The sequence below is a fragment of the Pipistrellus kuhlii genome, unplaced genomic scaffold (genome assembly GCF_014108245.1).
Source record: "Pipistrellus kuhlii isolate mPipKuh1 unplaced genomic scaffold, mPipKuh1.p scaffold_m20_p_1, whole genome shotgun sequence".
Taxonomy (NCBI): Eukaryota; Metazoa; Chordata; class Mammalia; order Chiroptera; family Vespertilionidae; genus Pipistrellus; species Pipistrellus kuhlii.
Window position 1 is genome coordinate 189,303,108 of NW_023425404.1, and position 20,993 is coordinate 189,324,100.

Below are 20,993 nucleotides of genomic sequence, written 5' to 3' on the forward strand. Positions count from 1 at the left end.
AAAAAATAACAATATAATGACTACATAATAATAATGATAAAGTCAGAGAAAACTTTTTTTTAAAAGTACTCTGAATTTTTATCCATCTCACTTTTAATGGAGGTAAAAGTTTATTTACTCATAAGTATAAATTAATTAAATAATAGGCATTTATTGAATGCCAATGTAATGCAAGACATACTGGGATTCACTGCAAATAGAAAAGCAGATCCTTAACAAAAGATTTGCAGTCCAGTTTGGAAATTCATGCATAGACATGAAGTGTTTGTTAGAAGTTGATTAAGTATCAGGAATACACAAAGAGATGGGTTGTGTAACATCAATCTGAGAAATAAAAATGTAAGCCCTCACTTTGCCTCCTTTATTCCAGTCAAATCATAAGCACCCTAGTCCACACCTTATTCTTTCCTGTTTTTCTCTTATTCAATTGGAAAAATGAAAGGAGGCTGTTATTGTATTTAGAATATGAAGAAATGAGCGACACTCTTCATGTAGTTGTATGAATTTAGGAAGGAATTTCTCCTTAGTGGATCTCAGTTTCCATATCTGTAATATGAAATAGGGATCTCAATCTCAGAAGTAGCTTCAAGTCATCTCTTTCTGAAGTGATCATTATATTTTTTAATTCACTTTATGCAAGAAAGTAGGGTATTGATGATAAGTAGATTCTTCAAATGTCTTGTATAATTAGCTATTTAAAGGGACATGCTGGAAAATCATTTTATCAAGAGTAAAGAATGCTAGAGATGGAAGTGGCCCTGGCATGAGTCAGGACAATCTTCTCATTTTACAGATGCAGAACCTGAGCCTCGGAAGGATTGAGAGAATTGTACAAACTTAGACTCTTAGCCATAGGGCTGGTGGCTAAAGACTTCCAATACCTATCATGATTTCAGTGTCCATTCACAGAAATCTAATTTCTAGATGACTGGGTGGTAGAAATATATTCTGTTCTAAGTGCTACACAGACTTCATATCAAGAGCTGTTTCAGGAAGAAACGTTGTGTAGATTAGAGTTCAGTTACAGCAACAAGAGCATTCTATCATATTTAGAAAGAAAGGCTTTTATTACCAGGTGTTAGGTGGCTTAACAAACTAATTGCAAAGGCTGGAGAAACAAGCTCTAGGGAAAACTTGTAGGAACGACTCCCAGCTCCAGACTCACCCCATCTCTGCCATGATCAGAAAGCTGAATCCTACAACATGAGACCCTGTATTCAAAGCTGCAATCACAGAACTAGGCTGCTTCTGCCCCAGACTTGCCTCCCTACCTTCCATTTCAAATTCAAGTGAAATATGGAACACTAGCTGCAAGGGAGTTTGGATAAGACAGGGTTTAACTTCCCAAATGGTGGCTCAATTAAAATAGATATTGAGACAACTGAGACCATCAGCCAAGAATTCAAGAAAGTGGTAAGTAGTAGGATTAGGGGACCAAATTACATCATATAAGGAATAATATAAAACAGGGTAACAAATAGATTCTAATTTTCCAGCCAGCTCTAGCTAATTGGCTGCCAAGAACAAAGAATTGAGGAAAATTTGAGAGATGCATCTGGACTCAGCAGAAGCCCAGGGACTCATTAGTGATGTCTACCAGAAGCAAGAGCATGAAGCAATCAGAGTTGTATAAATGCCACTATTTCCCATAAGTCAGTTGCTGCCTGACCATCTTGGTTGGCAGACGTTTCTATAATGCCTTGTGGAATATTGATGTTGTTTAATTACATCTTGATTGACTTCTTCACATTATCATGATGATTATTCTTTATCGAATAAAGAAAATTATAATTTATTTGATGAATTTATCATCTCTACACCCTGCATAGTACTTGACATATATTAATCTGATTTTTAAAGTCTCAATCATTCTATCAAAAAAAGTTCACTTTGCACAAAATGCTATCATATGGCATGGTATCAGACTTAGTTTTTAAGGCATCTTCCTAAGTCTCCTTTTAAAAAAAATATATTTTGTCCCTGTTTCCAGAATCCTAATCAGTTCATTTTAAACAACTCATAAGGTGTACTTGTTCATGAATCATGGACTCAGTGTATTACTTTGAGCTCATCCAGTGTTCATGTTCTAGTCATCACTTAAACTCATGTTCTCACTTGAGCTGATACTTTGTTAGTAAAAATAGTTTTGCTATAAGGGGAAACAGGTATATATCACATAGAAAGCTTTGAAATGGGGATGTTGGTTTATGATTTCTGCATAGAGTTTTTCTTACATCCTGCACAGAAAAGCTCTACTTCTTGAGGAAAACACACGAAGGTATTTCACGTGACTCTACTTGCTAACCTGTTTAGCCTACTCTCAGTGTACAGACTTAACTACATTTCTTGGAGAAAAATAAGAATCTAGTTGACCCAGGTTTTTGAAAGTTCAAGTATATTCTTTCAATGTATTTTTAAATTAATTTTTATTTAAGTATAGTTGGTATATAATCTTATATTTGTTATATTAATCTCAGGTGTATAATATAGTGATTCAACACTTTTATACCTTACTAGAAGTCCAATGAACAAAATTTGTGCAAGAGTAGGCTTTCCTTCCCTCATCTGGCAGCACTGGCTTCCCTCTGGGACCTGGGACCCAGGCTTCCCTCTGGGCGCTGACAGGCACTGGGGACCAGGCTTCTCTCTCAGCCCTGGCTTTGTCTGGAAGGTCTTCCAGAAGGACATCCAGTCTAATTAGCATATTACACTTTTATTATAATAGATAATGTGATCACCCCACTACTTCTAGTAATCATCTGTCATCTTATAAGCTTATCATAATATTGTTGACAATATATTGTAGTTAATAATATATCTTTTGTGCTATTCACTCAACCCTACAGCCCTCCCTTCTGGTAATTATTCCTTTGTAGCTGACTCATTTTTGGTGATTGATAATGACTCTCTTTTGATAACTCTTCCTGGAGAAGACCAATTTGGAGGGAATATTGGTGAAGTTAGAATGAGCATGTATGGCTATGGAATACAAAGATGGATCTTATTAATACCATCAATTCCTGCAGTAGATATATCACAGTGTATTTATTTTTATATTATATTGCTGCACACAAATCCATGAGCCAGTAGCTTGCCAGTAGCTCCCTGCCACCCTCCAGTAGTTCTCTGCCCACTGCCCCACCCTCCTGTAGCTCCTCCTACTCCTTTACTCCCTCCCCCCCCCCCACCCAGTAGCTTGCTACTCTGCCCCCTCCTGTATGTAGCTCTCTGCCACCTACTTGTAGCTCACTGTCCAACTCTCCTGCTGATTGGTGATCTGGTCGTTATGCAGTCGGTAGTTATACTTCATGGTTTAACAACCGTTTGCATATTACATCTTTATTATATAGGACTATTTCTATGCTTATATGCTGTGCTGGGTCCCTGTGATATGGAAGACTGGAGCTGTATCTGATTATTAGGGGATGAAGGGACAGATACTATGAAAAGGTGGATACTCTGCACAAGCCATTATGACCGTCTTTGAGGAGAGACTCAGTTCTTAAGGTGGATGACAGAGGAGGAGAAGGCAGCTCATGCTTCACTGCTGAAAACAAAGACTGTTGACTCAAATAGACAGTGATTCAAATTCACACTACACAATTTAACAATGGCAATAAATCACTGTCACTTTTTGCAGAAAAAAAAGTACCTTGAGATAGATTATGGCTGAAATACTTAATATGATTTCAATCTCTTCTTCTATAAAGTTTGTCATAGATAAAAATAAAAGCAGACATTACAGTTTTTTCTTCTTATTAAGAAATGTGTTTTTAGGTGCACATTATTAATAGTCATTTATTTGTACCTATTTAGGAAGTGCCCACTATGTACCAGACACCATGTCACCTAGAGGGATATAACTGTAAACAAAGTATATGTTTATTATTATAGCTGGAGGAGGGACAAATTTGCTTGTAAACAAAAATACTCTATACAGGATGTGCAAAAGTAGGTTTACAGTTGTGAGTATTAATTTCTGTATTTCCATAGGAACAACTACTGGTAGAACTTCTTTTGACTGACCCTGTATTTTTTAAGAAGGAAATAAATGAACAAATCTGGGTCCTTCAGAGCAAATGCTTGTTGTCTGCTCCATTCCCAAACCCACTGTATCATCTTCAACTGCTGTATAAGCCCAGAGTTGTTTTTTTTCCCTACATCAGAAAAATGAATTCAGTGGTTCAGTAAAACAGTATTTGCAGGCCCAGCTCTCAAATGAATAGAATAGACTGTTACTGTTTACTACCTTTAAGCAGAAAAGGCATCATCTAAAAAAGATGTATAAGTGTTTTGGTGGGGGGAGAGAAAGAGGTGGGAATTTGAATTTAATCTTTTATTAGGAAGGAAACTACATATCTAGAAGCGGCTACTTATCATTTGACATTTTTACAAAAAGATCATATGGTTAATTACTTCTAGATGATCAAAAGTTTTCTCCTCATTATTAATTCTAATCACATTTGCAAGGATTTTAGAATAAGTCATTTTACACTTCTACCAAACTGACGCAAATATTTAGACTTTCCTGGATTATTTATTAGTCAGCTTGAGCACTGTAACAAAATACCAAAGACTGGATGGATTAAACAACAGATGTTTAGTTTCTCACATTTCTGGAGGATGAAAATCCAAGATCAGGGAGCCAGTATGGTCAGGTTCTGGTGAGGTCTCTTTTCTGGCTTGTAGATGGCTGCCTTCACACTATTTTCTCTGTGCAAGCAAGGAGAAAGGGAGAGAGCTTGCTGATGTCTCTTCTCATAAGGACACTAATCCTATTAGATCAGAACCCCATTCTGATGACCACATTTAACCCTAATTATTTCCTTTGAGGCCCCCTCTCCAAATACAATCACACTGGAGGTTAGCATCAACATAGGACTTTGGGGGGGATACAGATATTCAGCCCATAGCAAATAGATCCCCATATTACTTTAGAATTGTATTCCACAGAAGACTGTGAGGATTTTTTTTTAATGGAAAACAAAAAAGAAGCTGAGCCAAAACAATAACACCAAAGCCAAACTGGGCATTCTGCACATAATGTTATTTTTCTCCGTGGTGCATTCCAGAGTCAAATTGTTTGGGGAAAGTCAAGTTGGTTTTGTAGGATTCCTAGAGAAAAGGACTATGATTGCATTAATAACTGCAGAATTTGATTCAAAGGCTATAATCTCCTTGGCTTCAACATCACATGTCGCTTTACTGCTTAGAAAAGCAAAGTCTGTGAGCCTACAAAGGGGTTAAAGCCTCTAATGGCATCACACTAGCCTGTACAGAGTATTGATTGCATCAACTTAGAATTAAATTGCCACCAAGAATCTAGTTAGATCTCTCCTCAGCAGCTTGGAGGTTTTGATTACAGAATGGCTGTGAGTGGAATGTTTTCCAATATCAAAGAACAACAATGGAGATTAAAAGCAACTAAGGCTTATTCATTCTAGCCAAGGAATATGGACAGAATGAAATATCCACAGCAGTGAAAGCAAATGAGACTTTTGATAAGTTTTTTTTTTTCTTTGCATACAATATCTCAACTCAAAGTCAAGAAAAAGGTCAAAAGGTAAAAAGACCGAGCTGAGATGATAGAGCATCACACTAGCTAATGGCTATAGATCTTTCAAATCAAGAGGACATTTATTTCCTTGGAAATCTCCTTAGAAAGCATTCGTATTTCCACTGGAGGCAGAGGAAATCCATATGGGCAGGAAGTCCAAAGGGAAGACACTCTTCCCCATCCCCCAATCAGCTCTCCCACAAAGAATCTATTAGATAGCATGGAGGGGTGTTGGATGTAATTTTTTTTTAATGACAGTTATAATACTTTCCATTCTGGACTTTATAGTGCTACAAAAGCAGTGTGGCTGGTGTTCAGTATTCATAAAGAATTTTTTCCCCAATGTAACCCAAATCTCAGCCTCTCTCTTTTCCATAAATTGTGTGTCATCATACCCTTTATTCAGTAGGGTTGTATGGGATAGTAGAAAAAGACTACCCTTATTCAAATATATGTACTCAAAATATTGCTGCCACTTATCAACTGTGTTCCTCCAGGGAGTTACTCTTATCCTCTGAACTTCAGTTCTCACCACACAGAAGGTTATGGGGATTCAATAACATGATACCCTCAATGGGCCTTACATGTTGCCTGAAATATATTTTGTAAGGTCTTTAACTTCATTCCTGTTAGCAAAGGGATCCAAGAGACAATTGACACTAAGGCATATTACTTTATATTACCATTTTCAGGAATATTACCATTATTTTAAAAATAACTTTCAGGAAAAAATAAAGTAAATCATCTCCAGCAATGGAATTTCAAACAACAATGATGCTGATGTTGTTGAGAAGGAAATAAAAGTGTTTTCCTAACTCTATTCAAATCCTGAAGAGCCACATCCTGAATGGTGTGTCTAAGCAGTGTTTCCCATGGATTATAATTTCATTCCTTAAAGATTCTTCAGCCAGCTGGAGGAGGGGGAGGGCTGGGAGGGAATGTGCCCTCTGCAAAATAAAAAGGCTCAAAAGAACAAGCATGGAAGGTGGCAGTGACAAGATATCTAATAGCTGGGCACTGGACCCTGCCAAGTCAAGATTGTTATTTCACTCAAGGAAACACTGACTTTATTAATTGAAAAATAAAGGTTATTGTCAAAGCAAACTAGAAATGAAGGACCTTGGTCAATACTTATTGAATTTTGCTTTCCTGAGCTTTTTGGCTTTCCAATATTACATTGAATCCAACTCTTTCACGTATGACCTGTTTCTGAAATAAATTGTGATTTAACCAGTAACCTGGCAATGTTGAGAATAAATAAGGTTCAATTCTGAAGCAGGGAAATGAACTTCCAGTTACTTTTGGAATTGTGGTGTTGCCCCACAGATGAAAGCTATGTTTTTTTTCCTTTATGTTTATGCTTCTTTAGCACCTGTGTGCATGGTACTTACTATGTTTCCTCATCTGATCCTCACAACAACTGTGGAAAAGAGAAAAATCAAGGGTTTATTATCCCTTTTTTTTTCAAATATTCAAACTGAGGCTCAAGGACATTGAAAAGGATCACTCTATTAACCATTGTTTGAGTTGAAATTGGGATCCAAGTTAATTGAAAGCATTTCCCACCGGCTAAACCCTTTAGGGTCAAACCCAGAAGAAGGATTTGGTAATGAACAAATTAGATTATGAGATTCTGCATGTAGTTGACCTAGAATCTGGCACGCAATGAGTGTTCAGTACAAACTAGCAATTATCAATGTCATTGGTTGATTATTGTTCTTGAAATTATTTCTCCCCATCTCGGAGAGAGCCAGAATAAAGTTAAAAGATAGCTTTGCCTATTGAGACATCTGTGTTGAGGTTATTTTTATCAGCAGCAATCACCATGTCTTGAGTTTCTATTGCATATAGAGTGGGAGGCTATGTACTGGGATGATGAAGTGATAAAGGATCAGCTTAAGTTCTCAAGGTACTATTCTCCAGCTAGAAGGGGTGACCACTGAGGACTTAATGTCCAGGAGGAGCACTCAGTAGCATGAGTTAGAGATGTTCATGAAAACTTGATAACAGAAGACAGGGACTTTGAACTGATCCCTAAAGACTTAGGGAAGCTTAGAGAAGCACAGAAAAGATGTTGGGTACTTTAGGGAGATGCTCAGAGAGGAGGTTGTGTGCTCTCAGCATCACTTGTGTCTAAAAATAGACATAAGCAGGCCCACCTCTAAAAATTCTTATTCAGCTGGATGGAATCCTAGTTTTACTTGTAATAAGTTCCTTGGTAAAAACAAACTGAAGTTGCTCTCGGCAGTGGGGGACCACTGATTGCTTCTGATTAGGCATCTGGTACTAATTCACAGAGATGAAGTGAACTTAAGAAGGTTGATCAAAAGTGTATATTTACAGAAACACAGTAGCTGACATATAATAGGTGTTCTAACATCTAAAAGGAGGAAAGACTGAAAGGTAGAAAGAAAAGTATTCCCCACCTTAAGTCTACTACCCTGTGCCACTGTGTTTTCAAGATTTTAATTTCTACTCTGAGTTAGATCATTAGTTGGACTGACAGTGGTATTCTACTGCATTCAAACTGATATCCACACTACTGACCATGACCTACAAAGTTAGAACAGCCTTTCCTACCTCACCTCCTACCTTCTCTACTCACCACCATTCTCTCTGTTCCTCCAAACTCCCAAATTCGACTTCACCCCTGAGAACTGGCATTGCCTGGGACACATTTTCCTTTATCCTAAGTTAAATTTCCATCTTATATGAGCCATCCTAGTTTTTCGATTAGAAACAGAACCCCTTAGTCACTATGTCCTTCAAAGAACTTTTTAATGACCCCTATTTCCTGGACTTAGTTTGCTTTTCAATGTGTCCCCCTCTCTATCAGCACCACTGGATGCTAAGACATCTAAGGGTAGATTCTTGCTGGCCTTGTTCATGGCTATGTCCATTATACCTAGAATGGTGCCTGAATATAAAAATATCTCAATAAATATTTGTTTAATGAATGGATAGGTACTATCAAGCCTCCTCCCACCTTCTTTCCCCGATATTTTTATTTTTCTATTTCTTTCTCTAAACCGCACTTTATTTCAGTGGCTGTCAGGAATTTGAAAAAAAGAAAAAGAAAAAGAAGTTGCCCAGCTGCTCTCCCCTTTCATCTTCCACCTGAGCTCATGACCCCCATCTAACACCCATGATCTCAGGCTATCTTGACTTTGGCAGTGGAAACATGTCAGTGAGTCCCAGAGAGCCCATCCATTTTAAGAGACCTTCTGAGGTTTAGAGGAGAGAGGATTCTTTTTTTGGCAACTAGTCTGAGAATTAGGTTACAACCTAAATTAAGTAGGGCAAATTTTTTCACATAGGGCTCAGTTCTATACCTAGACTCATGCACCTGAGTGCACACACAACCATACAGTATTTGAGGATTTAGGTTATTTGGTTTGAAATAGTGGTACACACATTTGTTTGCATAAAGTTTTAACATTAATAAAATACTTTCACAGATACTTTCACATAGGCAGTTGGGAGTATCCCCATTTTATTGATGTCGAAATGAAGAGCCTGGGAGGTTTATGATAGTGCCAAAGGTTACTGAATTGAAATCCTGGAATCTAAACTGAATTCTGCTGTTTTGGGATGTTCTGGAAGGTTATTTGATTGAACCTCAGTGTCCCTTCCTGGGAAATGAGGGAGTTGAATGATATCCAAGGCAGTACTTCTCAAACTTCAAAGTGTCAACAGATCACCTGGGGTTCTTGGTTAATTGCAGTGATGATTCAGTAGGTCTGAACAGGGCTCACTACTCTGTATTTTAAATGATTATTTACAATTCCCAAGTGATGCCCAACTACTTTCAAAGAGTGAGGCATGAGAATTAAGTGGACATGATAGATAAAGATCCCTGGGGTTCTCAGGCTCATGTTAGAATTGGAGCAGCTCTGCTCTAATGAACTGCAGTTGGGATATTTGGGGAAATCACTTAGTCTGATTGAGCTAGTTTATGGAAATCTAATTATATCTCAGAGAGCAATGATATATAATTTAAGTCTCATAAGAAAGGAGGTATTTGGCAAGCAAGATATTGGAAACAGAAATTTGAGTTCCCCAAATGTAGTGACATTTTACATAGGGGTAAGTGACTAAATATTGTCCCCATACCTTCTACCTTGGATGAAGTTTAGAGGAAGGGTTATCTGGCTGTTGAGTAGCCTGAGGCTTAGACAGGCTCCTGGGTTTCCCAGAGCCTTGCAAAGCCTGGGATAAATACCCATACTGACCCACAGCTTTCTTTGTCTCTGCCAAAAGGAAGTGCAAAGCACTGTCCCAGTGGGCAAGCCTCTGTGGATTTGCATTCAGAAGAAAATGTCTGGGCTGATGAAGAGAACATAAATCATTGTATTTTAGTCTTTTCATCATCTAGAGAAGCACAAGCAGGTTTTCTATTGTGCCTTATCAGGACCTGAATCCTCAGTCATTGAGGAATGTACAGTCCTCTCTGATTGGCCACTAATCACAGTGAGTGAAATGCATGGGGCAGACTTGTCTTTGGTCTATGGAAATGCGGCTGCAGTCATGTTCAGGTGTGTCTGTTGGCCTCTGCAAGACCACAGCCTAGATGACTGTCATGCTCAACAAAGACATTGAACTGTCTCTCTAGATTGCACAGGGTGGCCAGAGAGGCCCCTGCAGGGCCGCTGCCCCTGAGAGAGACAAAGTGTTGCATGTAGGGTTGCATTGGGGAGCATGGTGAGTATCTGTATACACAGGAATGGAGTAGGGTATCTATTTTCACATATCTGATCATAATCCCCAATGAGTTGGCTGGAACAGGGAGGAAATAGTCTCAGGGGAAGCAACTGGCCAAGGCATCCCATGATTACTTATATTGACCTTGCTACTTGATTCCTATTGCAGCTCTCAGAATCAACTTTTCCATCCTCTGACATCTCTACTCTCCTAACATTCCCAAGAGTGTGCCCCTTTGCCCCTTTGCTCCTAGACTGGACTCCTAATGAAAATAACCTATCAATTGCTAGAGCTGAGGAAAAAGTGCCTTGTTGAGCTTGCATGGATTCTGTAAACCGAGCCATTGTTACAAAGCTGATGCTGTTTCTTTCCCATTGTCACCCCCTCTTGAGTCCTGCTGTGTCATGCACTGAGGGAAGCCCAGGCTATTAAATTAGAGACATCTGGGGTTCTGACACCAGCCTTGCAGCTTATTAATTGTATGGCCATTATCAATTTATTTTTTCCTCTCTGAGCTCAGTTGTCTCCTCTATTAAATTGGGTTAATAATCCAACTTGGGAGTATTAGGGGTATTCAGAGTAAAGTGTGTGGAATAGCCCCTGGCCCATAATGAGCATTCATCAGCAAAATGAGCATTTAACAGAGAAGCTGCAGTAGGCCGCAGATGAGTTGTAGTAAATTGCTGAGCAGGGATTTGAACTGCAGCTCTTAATTGCTAAAATATTGCCTCTTCCACAAATGGTAGCTTTGGCTATTAATAGACTAGAGGTCCGGTGCACAACATCCCTGCACTGTGGGGAGGAGGGTACCTGCAACCCAGCCTGTGCTCTCGAAGTCTGGGGTCCTTGGGGGATGTCCACTGCCAGCTGGCTGTCGGACATTCCCTGAGGGGTCCTTAGTGCTGCCACCGAGGTGAGAGAGGCTCCCGCCACCACTGCGGTGCTTGCCAGATGTGAGCCTGGCTTCTGGCTGAGCAGCACTTCCCCTGTAGGAGTAAACTGACTATGTTGAGCTTCTGCCCCCTTGTGGTCAGTGCATGTCATAGTGACTGCTCATTTCACCATTTGGTCAATTTGCATATTAGCCTTTTACTATATAGGATTCTTAACACCCAGAAGAAAGGCTAAGTCATTATAGTGTGTGACCTGGTTTGGCTGCTGTCTAAGAGTGTTTGTAGCTGAGGCTCCACAAACCAAGGTCCTGGCAGACTCTTACCTCCTGGAGAACAGAAACCTCAACATATCATATTTCTCATCAATTATATGTGGTCGGTTCTATTTTAAATGACTTATAATAATAAGTGTCGGCATAAAATGATAAAATAAATAATTATAAGTTGAATCAAAAAATAAATGCAATGCCTATATTATATATTCTCCACGAGTAGATACAATATATCCATTTATGGTTGAAATAAAAAACCTCAGGCAAAATACATAAATTTTTTAGAAAGAATCAAAAAGCAGGAATTAGCTTTTATTATGGTTCCACCGTCACTTTGAACAAGTTACTTAAACATCCCTAACAACAGTTTTGTTTTTGTTTCCTTTTTTTGTTTGTTTGTTTGTTATTGTTGCTTCAACCTGAGCACCGTGCATAATAACAGCTCTCCCAAATAGGGGTATTCTAGGGACCAAAGGAGATAATGCAGAAAACATCTAGCATTTAGCATTCTATATGTACATTTTGTTGTTGTTTTCAAATCTGCACACACCAAAATGATGCTTGGCCAACTTCACCATAGAAGTGGTCAAATGCAATGTTACAAATGAAGAAGGAAAGGTCACTATGATTTTTTTCTCTCATATTTTTATATACTGGATAAATGATGAAATAATCTTACCTTCTTCTCTGAAACACATGTTTGCTCCTGTTTATCAGTGAGCTCTGTTTCAAAACTAATAACAATGACATTTTAAATACAAGAACCCCTACCATTCTTTAAGAGAGTTAACCTTTCCATGTGACATTTTATTGGCTGTCTAATTAGCAATAGCATTTTGTTGCTTGTCATCTTAAACATAGCAGGTCCATAAGCCTCAAACACTAACCTTGCTTAAAGAATCAATCTTTATAATAGGAGAATTTCTACGTTTACAAGTTTCTCTTCTTTTGTCCTTCTCTCTTTATTCCTTTGCCACCAGAATGTTTCATTTGCAACTTTCTGTCTATACTAGGCTTTCTATTAATATCTATTTTTATTAGTTTTGCTTTGAAGTAATTTTATTTATTTGTTTGTAACTTTTTTCTTGCCAATTAAGAAAACTTTATCCAGTTTCTACTTTTAAATAGTCAAGGATAAAACTTTGCAACCAGTCAAGCAAAGCAGAAGTAAGTTCATTACTAAGACAGAAAAACAAAACTTTATACCATACTTTCATTTTAATTTACTGAAGCTCTTACCTTTAAGAAGCCCTGTTTTCATTATGCATGTCAACATGACTTAGGGAACATGCAAACAATTCAAATTTACAAATACTTATTTAGCTCTTTTATACTTTTCTATATAGTCCTCACACAACAACTCTTAAATTAAGAAAGGGGAAACCACATTATTAGGCCAGGTGTTTTTAAGGCATCAGCTCATGTAATTGCAAAATAATTCTATATAATAGTGTTGTTATTCCTTTTTTAAAAAGATGTGAATTGAGTCCCAGAATGTTTGAGAAATTTGCTCAATACGACATACTGTATTTTTCGGACCATAAGACACACTTTTTTTCCCCCAGAAGTGGGGGGGAAAGTCCCTGCGTCTTATGGTCCAAATATAGCCTACACATATACTTTTTTTTTTTAAGTTTTTTTACTTGCCCGGCTCTGTGTGGTCTCTGTGTGCTTGCCCAGCTCTAAAATGGTTCTAAATGCTGCTGTTTACTTTACAGGGTTGATTACATGTGTTTATGACTGTGATGTTGGGTTTTAATGCACATAAAATATTTTAGGACACTATTTGTTTCAGAATCTTTTTTTCTTCATTTCCCTTCTCTAAAAACTGGTGCGTCTTATGGTCCAGAGCATCTTATGGTCCGAAAAATACGGTAGTTGTTAAATGGTTGGCAGTGTAATGTAGTGTCTATTTGCTAAGTCCATGTTCTTTCCACAATCCTGCCCTGCCTTTTCTTCTCCAGGGTCTCAGTAAATGTCCATGTTCTCTTCCAATGATTAGTCATGGTTATTAGCAGAACAGTATAGGCACAGGTAGGATAAAGACTGATGAAAGAAATAATCATTAGAACAATCTTCTGGATAAACAGTTTTGCCCTGGATAAAATTCTTGGTTAAAGGGATGTCTCCTCTGATCATTTGAAGAAGTTATTTTCTAGGAATTTTATTTTCCTAAGAAATGATCAACAATTTGTTTGTCCTGGATAGGAAATAACTACATAAAACATTTATTTCATGAGTTCTATAACCTGGATACTTAAAAATAAAAGTCTGGAGAAAGTACTCATCCTATTAATTCCATCTGTCTCTGAACATGAAAGGCACATGCTTTCTCTGCTCTTTGTGGGGAAAAAGAAAGGGAATGTGAATCACTCCCTCAATTGTTGATTTAAGTTTTAAATGTCTATTTTTGTGGCTGTCACCTTGCAAGCTTATGGGAGCACTTAGATAAATGAGATTTGGCCAGTTTTCTCAAGTAGCTCACAGGCTGTTTGGAGACGGTAATAAGAACAGATAAATATAAAGTAGTTAAGCAATAACTATAATAATTGGCCACCATAGAACTACAGAGATATTCATCATATTCAATCTAGGATGGACAAGGTGGCTTCGTAGAGGCAGTGATTACTGGGCTGTGTTTTAGTGGACAAGTGAAAATCAGGTGATTGGAAGTAGAACTAAAGGGTTTTCGAGTAGAGAAGAACCCTATAAAAGCAGAAACACACAGTCACTAAATACTTGGTGGAAGCAGGGATCTATATAAAGTGCCAGCCAGGCAATTGTAAGAAATGTCTGGAAGTGGAATGACATACTCACACCTGCATCTTCGCGGAGCATTGCTCAGGGTTTACATATGGGGAGAATAAAGCTCTGGGGAAGGAGGTAAGTTAGGGTGCTAGAGCAGAAGTTCAAACATTGATAATAGCCAAAACCAGAGCAGTAGTCATGGGATGTAAAGAACAGATGGGAAGAGTATGCAATAGATCCTATAAACATATCAGAACTAAAATTAGTATCATTTTGTGATTAGTTGAAAGTGATCTTGAGGATGGACAGAGATGACTCCAGATTTGCAGTAGGGGTGACTGGTTGAGAGGGTGATACCTTCAATTCAGATAAGAAGAAAAGCCGTGTATGCTGTTTAATAGAGAAGATTATGTTTTAAAATTTTAGTACCTAGCAATGTGGGAAGCATGAGAATTCTAGGAGAATATGTTTCATAGCCTCTTAGATGATCAAGTCTTAGTGTGGAGATAGTAAATGAGGACAGAGGTTGGAAGTTTCGATATAACAAAAGTCTAAACCTGTAGAGAACATTCATGAATTATCTGAGTCAAACTGATGACAATTGCCAGGAAGCAAGATCCCAAATGCTCCAGAAAATATTGTGTATTTGTTTTATACATTTGAAATTAAAAAGAGAAAATAAGGAAGATTACATTTAGGTAGGAGAAAACAAGGCAGGAATTAGATTGCATAATAGTTAAGATTATGTGCTCTCTGGGGTGTGGTTTTGCCTTTGAGGAGTGTTACTTCTGGGCATTTCAAAAGCCTGTTATCCCATGCACAAAATAATGGACAGAGCTTGCTTCAAAATCTTTCACTAAAGTTATAGGTCTGGGGCATGACTACCCACCATGATGTAGCCAGTGAAGAATTATGATTTATTAAACCAACACTTGTTTGTTCACAGAAGTGATCTCTCAAGAAAATGGATATAGTGAGGACAAAAATAATACAATACATTACAGCAATATTTAAGGATGATGAAAGGTAAGAGTATGGTGACAGATTTAGAGTGATTTACCAGAAAACATTAGAAATTTCAGACTTTCCACAGTGTCAAATGCAACAGGAAAGTTTAATAAATGATCTTAAAATTATTTCTTGAATTTGAAGATTAGGTGATAGTAAATGAGTGTGTCAAGAATTTTTTTCTAGAGGGATAAGGGGGCATATCACTTCTAGTAGATCAAATAGTGAATGGGCAATGATACGTTGTAGAAATAATCATAAAACAGTATTTCAAAACATGTTCACATAAAGATTATAAAGAGATTGAATTTCAGCTCATCAGAGGCATGGTGTCTTTTATTTTGGGGGACTGGACTAAACCAAGTTTCAGTAAAGACAGACAGAATGTTCTACAATACTGGAATATGGAAGGGGGATTTTGCTTCTTTGTTTTATTTTGTTCCTATGACAAAGTATGGATCCTAGATATCCCCATGGAAAGGGGTGGATGGGGAGGCAATTTGTAATAGTTGATTAAACTCTAAGGGGTTTAGTCTTGTCTAGAGTTTAGATGGTATTGTGGGATTAAAGAGTGGGAGGGGCTAGTGTTATGCTTAGTGATCAGGGACACTAGGGAAGAGGAACTAAAGCCTAATCCTATTGGAGCCTTAGCTAATTGAGGACACTAGTCATCACAGAATAGTGACAAAGGCCAAAGCATAAAAAGGATCTATGGTGACTTTTGTTATGTTAACAAAATTCCAATATAAATTAAAAGAGAACTTTATTCATATACAATTTGCAAGTCAAGGGCATACATACCCCTGGGTAGGAAACAAAGGCAACTTTCAAAATGGAGGGAATGGAGCAAGGTTTTTAAAGGCAACAATTGTAAGGCAAAAGCTGATTATCAGTTGCTGAGAAAACAAGATGACAAACTTACATTATTCATTTTCTGATTAGAAGAGGCAACTGGACTTTTCAACAGTTGAATAACTCAGTGTTTGGCAAGGGGAGTTAGGAGATGAGAACAATGGGTGACATGTGATTGGCCATTTGTCAATATCCCAGCTCTGGTTCCAGCTTGTAGAACAAAAGCTTCAGGGTTACTTATTATAGAAATCAAACAGCGCTGAGAGACTTTTCTCTGCAGGCAGTTTCCAGGTCCAAGGAGCAGTCATAAGACTGTAAAGCAGCCTCACAGTTCAAATAGCAAAAGTAAAAATCTTGGGCCAAGAGTTATGATATTAAAGTTCTTATAAGTCCTCAGTTTCTAAGTGGTGACAAACACAGTAGTAGGAACACTGGCCAGTTTGGATTGGTTTCGTGAAATATGACTAATCTCTGAGCCGATCATCAATAGTAAAGGTAAACACTTTCATTGACTCCTTGAATTGTTTCTTCTGATTCATCACCAACCTTTAGCTGAACAGTGAACTGATACTGAAAAAATGCACCAGTAAAATCTTTCATATGAGAAAAAACTAGGTAAGATTTTTAAAATATTTTTTTAAATTTATTTCAGAGAGGAAGGGAGAGAAAGAGAGAGAGAAACATCAATGATGAGAGAGAATCATTGATTGGTTGCCTCCTGCACATTGGACCGAGCCTGCAACCCAGGTATTTGCCCTTGACTGGAATTAAATCTGGGACCCTTTGGCCCACAGGCTGAGGCTCTATCCACTGAGCCAAAACAGCCAGGGCTAGGTAAGATTTGATGTGACCACATCAATTTGATGTGAAATTGTGTTAAATTTCCTTTACCATTCCAGCAGACATTTGCATGAGCTCTATCTCTTTGGAACTTACAGATGTGAATTTAGTGAAAGCCTAGTCACGCTTGATTAGCTGTTTCTTTTATTGTGCTTTAAAATTGAAAACCAGTAAACAGTATACAGTTACCTATTGTAGCTTTTTTAAAAAATCTTTCTGTATATCTTTGAGAATAAAAAATTAAGAATTATTTATCTTAAAAATCATGATAGTTAAGACTGTGAATTGAAGAGAGATTAAACCTATGGCTTGCCTTTATTAATTTATATAAATAATTATGACCTAAACATTTATCTGTAGAATACCCTGGACAGATTGGAAGCTAGACTGCTAATAAGCAAGAATCTCACTGTGTGAGTAGCAATAACCTCATCCAAGAGACATCCTAAATTTACTCCAAGTCAGGGCCATGTGAAACTTTTTAAAGTCCTAAAAGTGAAAAATGCTCTGGTATTTCCTCTATTTGTACTGAAAACCAATTCTAAATGATAATGTAAAGGCATTCTGATTTTCCTATGATAATTATGTGTCAACTTTCTTTGGAGTCACCTTTGCCAGTGCCTTCCGCATGTCCTTAAAAGATGACCCAGTGTGGAGTGAAGAACTTGGATTGGCTTCATGAAATATGTGTGGTCATGTAAGTGGCTATACTCTCCAGGCCAGTGTTTCAGCACCAAGCCAGCCTTTGCCCCCCCGAAAGCTCCCTGCCACCTACTTTCATGGCAGCAAAGCTGTAGGGAGGGCGTAGAACAGACACCAAGAAAAAGATGTTTTCCTTTAGGCAACAGATTCATTCACTGATATGCCAGCCTGCGATCAGACCCCAAAACAGTGCTGAGGCCCGGGAGGAGCTACAGGAAGGCTCCCAGGCATATTTGTGACTTGCACTATGCCTTTATTAGCTGTGGTTTTATTACTAGCCATTTTTCAGGTATCAGCCTTGGGCTAAATTTTATTTTAACTGTTATGTTTGTACTGGGCGAGAAGTGATGAGGGTTTGAAAAATAAAGAAGAGGCACACATTTTTCTCCCAATTGCTTATGGACTAGTTCAGGGTACAAACATATGCAAAAATATCAGAGAATAAAAAGATGAGTAAATATAGGCAGGGCATGGGGAATATTGAATGAGTCTAGGGATAGATATTGTAAATATTGATATTGCAGACTAGAATATTGGGATTTTTGTTCATATGTATTAGCGCTCTGGACATGGAGTAAGTGTTCAGTAAGTATTACTTGGAATGAAAATAATCAGATTTCTATAGATGAATGATAAGACATTTAGAATATTACTTAGTTTTGTTTTTATTTTTTAAATCTATGTAATCTCAGAATATGGCACATAAAAGATCCTGGAGGAATGAGTTTTAAATGAATGAATGATTTGAATAACCTACCCCAGATCTATTCCTAGACTATAGTTGTGTCATGGAAAATAATTTTAATGCATATAAAAACCTTAGAAAAAGTCTGAAAATTAAATCTGCACTTTCTCATGCTTTATCTTGTCTACTTTAGTAAAAAAAACAGAAAAGAAAAACAAAAAGATGTGATGAAATTAAAACTATCTTAGAAAATCCATATTTTTTAATCATAAGATAATGTAATCTATACTTTTACATACTTTAAAAGTGACAACAAACTACCACATAATATTATAGAACATACACCAAAATTTCATTTTTTAACTTTCAACATGTTTTGCCATACACACACACACACACACACACACACACACACACACAGTTCCTAGGTGTTGTTCTAATGTATTTCTTTCTGTTGTTCCTCTTAAAATTGAGTTAGTCCCCTAGAAACAAATCCTGTCTTCAATTATTAACAAGCCTTAGGACAACAGACATTTTAACATAGCACTACTTAGACAAATAGTGGTTTAAAAACATATGCTGTGGTATTGTTTTATAGCTTTAAAAACACCCTTTTAAAAATATAAATAAAAGTGGTATTTTCTATGGTACTGAAACTGTATATAATCTTTTTTAAAAAATATATTTTATTGATTTTTCATAGAGAGGAAGGGAAAGAGAAATAGAGAGCTAGAAACATCAATGAGAGAGACACATCGACCAGCTGCCTCTTGCATACCCCCTACCGGGGATGTGCCCGCAACCAAGGTACATGCCCTTGACTGGAATCAAACCTGGGACTCTTCAGTCCGCGGACCAACACTCTACCACTGAGCCAAACTGGCTTTGGCTATATAATCTTAATAGTATTAGAACATTATGACTAAATCCAACACATTTCAGTTTAAACTACACTAAATACTGAAAACAACTAGAATTCAACCTTAAGTTCTCCTCCAGAAGTGAAAATTCTAGCAGGAAATAAATATTTTTGTCCTCATCTTTTTTCTTTCCTTATTATTGTTACTCCACGAAAGGATTAATATTACATAAGGAAAACCCTTTTAACTTTTTATTTTTTATTATATTTCAAAGAACTGTAAACAAAATACATTATGATCCTCAAAAAATATTTTAAAATAGGGATAAATTACATTCATAATAATGAAGACCCACAAGCTATAATTACTACTATGACTTCAAAGAAAACAGCAATTTAAATATTTTATCCCTATACACTTCTTTCTCCTCTTCTGCTCATGAAAATAATTACTCATTTTCTTGGATAAAGGTCCCAAAATAAAACCAGCAAGAAATATCTTTTTAAAGGTACAATAAGGCTGTATTTTGATAATAATGGTTGATTTTATAATTTCTTGCTTTGTTTAGAGGGGTGTAACCATTTATTTTTGGCTTGGTAATTATTCCCAGTGCCCCAAAGCTTGATTATTTGATCAGGAGCAGCTCAGCTGATAGCACAAATGCCAGCTGGTATCAAGAAATCCAACAGAAACTTTTCTGAGGTCAGTGCTTTCCAGGAAGATCAATATGTGGAGGGATTCCCATAGAAACTCTGCTAGGGGAACTTCATGTGAGCCACAATGGGGGGCATAGTCTCAGAACACTCAACTCCGATTTACAGGATGAATGACTTAGAAGTGAGCTTTATGAATGGATTTCTCACATTTCCTAAGGGTTCTGCAGAGGTTGACTTCAAATGTCTAGCTCTAATACATGTAAAACACAGAAACACATTATGTGAAGTGCTTTTCAGGAATGTAGCTCATGTTGTTTTGTGATGTACAACAGGTTTAAAATCACCTCTGTTGGTTCTGATGGGTATTGTGATGAACAGTAAGATAAAAAAGAAAGAAGACTCTACATATAAGTCATGTGACACCTGTCTTTCTCTGACTTATTTCACATGATCTCACTTATATGTGGCATCTAATGAACAAAATAAACTGACAAAAATAGATCCAAAGACTTGGAAGCATGCAACAGACTGAGGATCTCAGAGGGAATTGGGGGGAGGGGGAGATAGGAAGAGCTCAAAAAAAGAACTTATATGCAGAGATGCATAACCCATGGGCACAACAATAGTGGTGTGGAGGCCTGGGAAGGGGATGAGAGTGGAAGGGGCGGGATCAGTAGGGGAGAAGGAGAAAGGAAACATCTGTAATACTTTCAACAATAAAAATAAATTTTAAGAAATCATTTTTAATGGGGAATTCACAAGATCCTCCACTTACCTTTTGCTTACCTACTATATTAATATATTTTAAATAATCTTGAATCAAAAAAATGAAAGGAAAATAAGCAGATTATATAAGTAATCCATACATTGTTCAAGCTTTTGTCTCCTTTGTTCATAAGAGGGAGAGGAGACAGAGACCCACTGTATCCCTGCTTTACTGTCGGCACCCCTCACTGTCAAGCTTTCCTCCAGTCAAGCATTGCAAAAGACCCCTCAAAAGGCAGGAATCTTTCTCATCCAAAGGCCCTCAGGCATTGGGTAGGAAACAGTCAGGACACAGGCCTGAGACCGCTATCTGTAAGTCTTGCTTGCAAGTTTGACCCTCATCTGGCTTCTGGGAACTTACATTTGGAGAGGGTTCACATTATTCCCTACTGATGAGAGTGGCTCATTTTTCTAACTTGTCTGTACATAAAATATGATTTATAGTGGATTCCTG

General features: G+C 37.5%; 1 protein-coding gene across 5 annotated transcripts in view; it reads left to right on the forward strand.

Annotated features, from left to right (window-relative positions):
- Nucleotides 1-20,993, forward strand: part of KCNIP4 (potassium voltage-gated channel interacting protein 4) — a 913,574-nt gene that overhangs the window by 769,441 nt on the left and 123,140 nt on the right. The window lies entirely within an intron of this gene.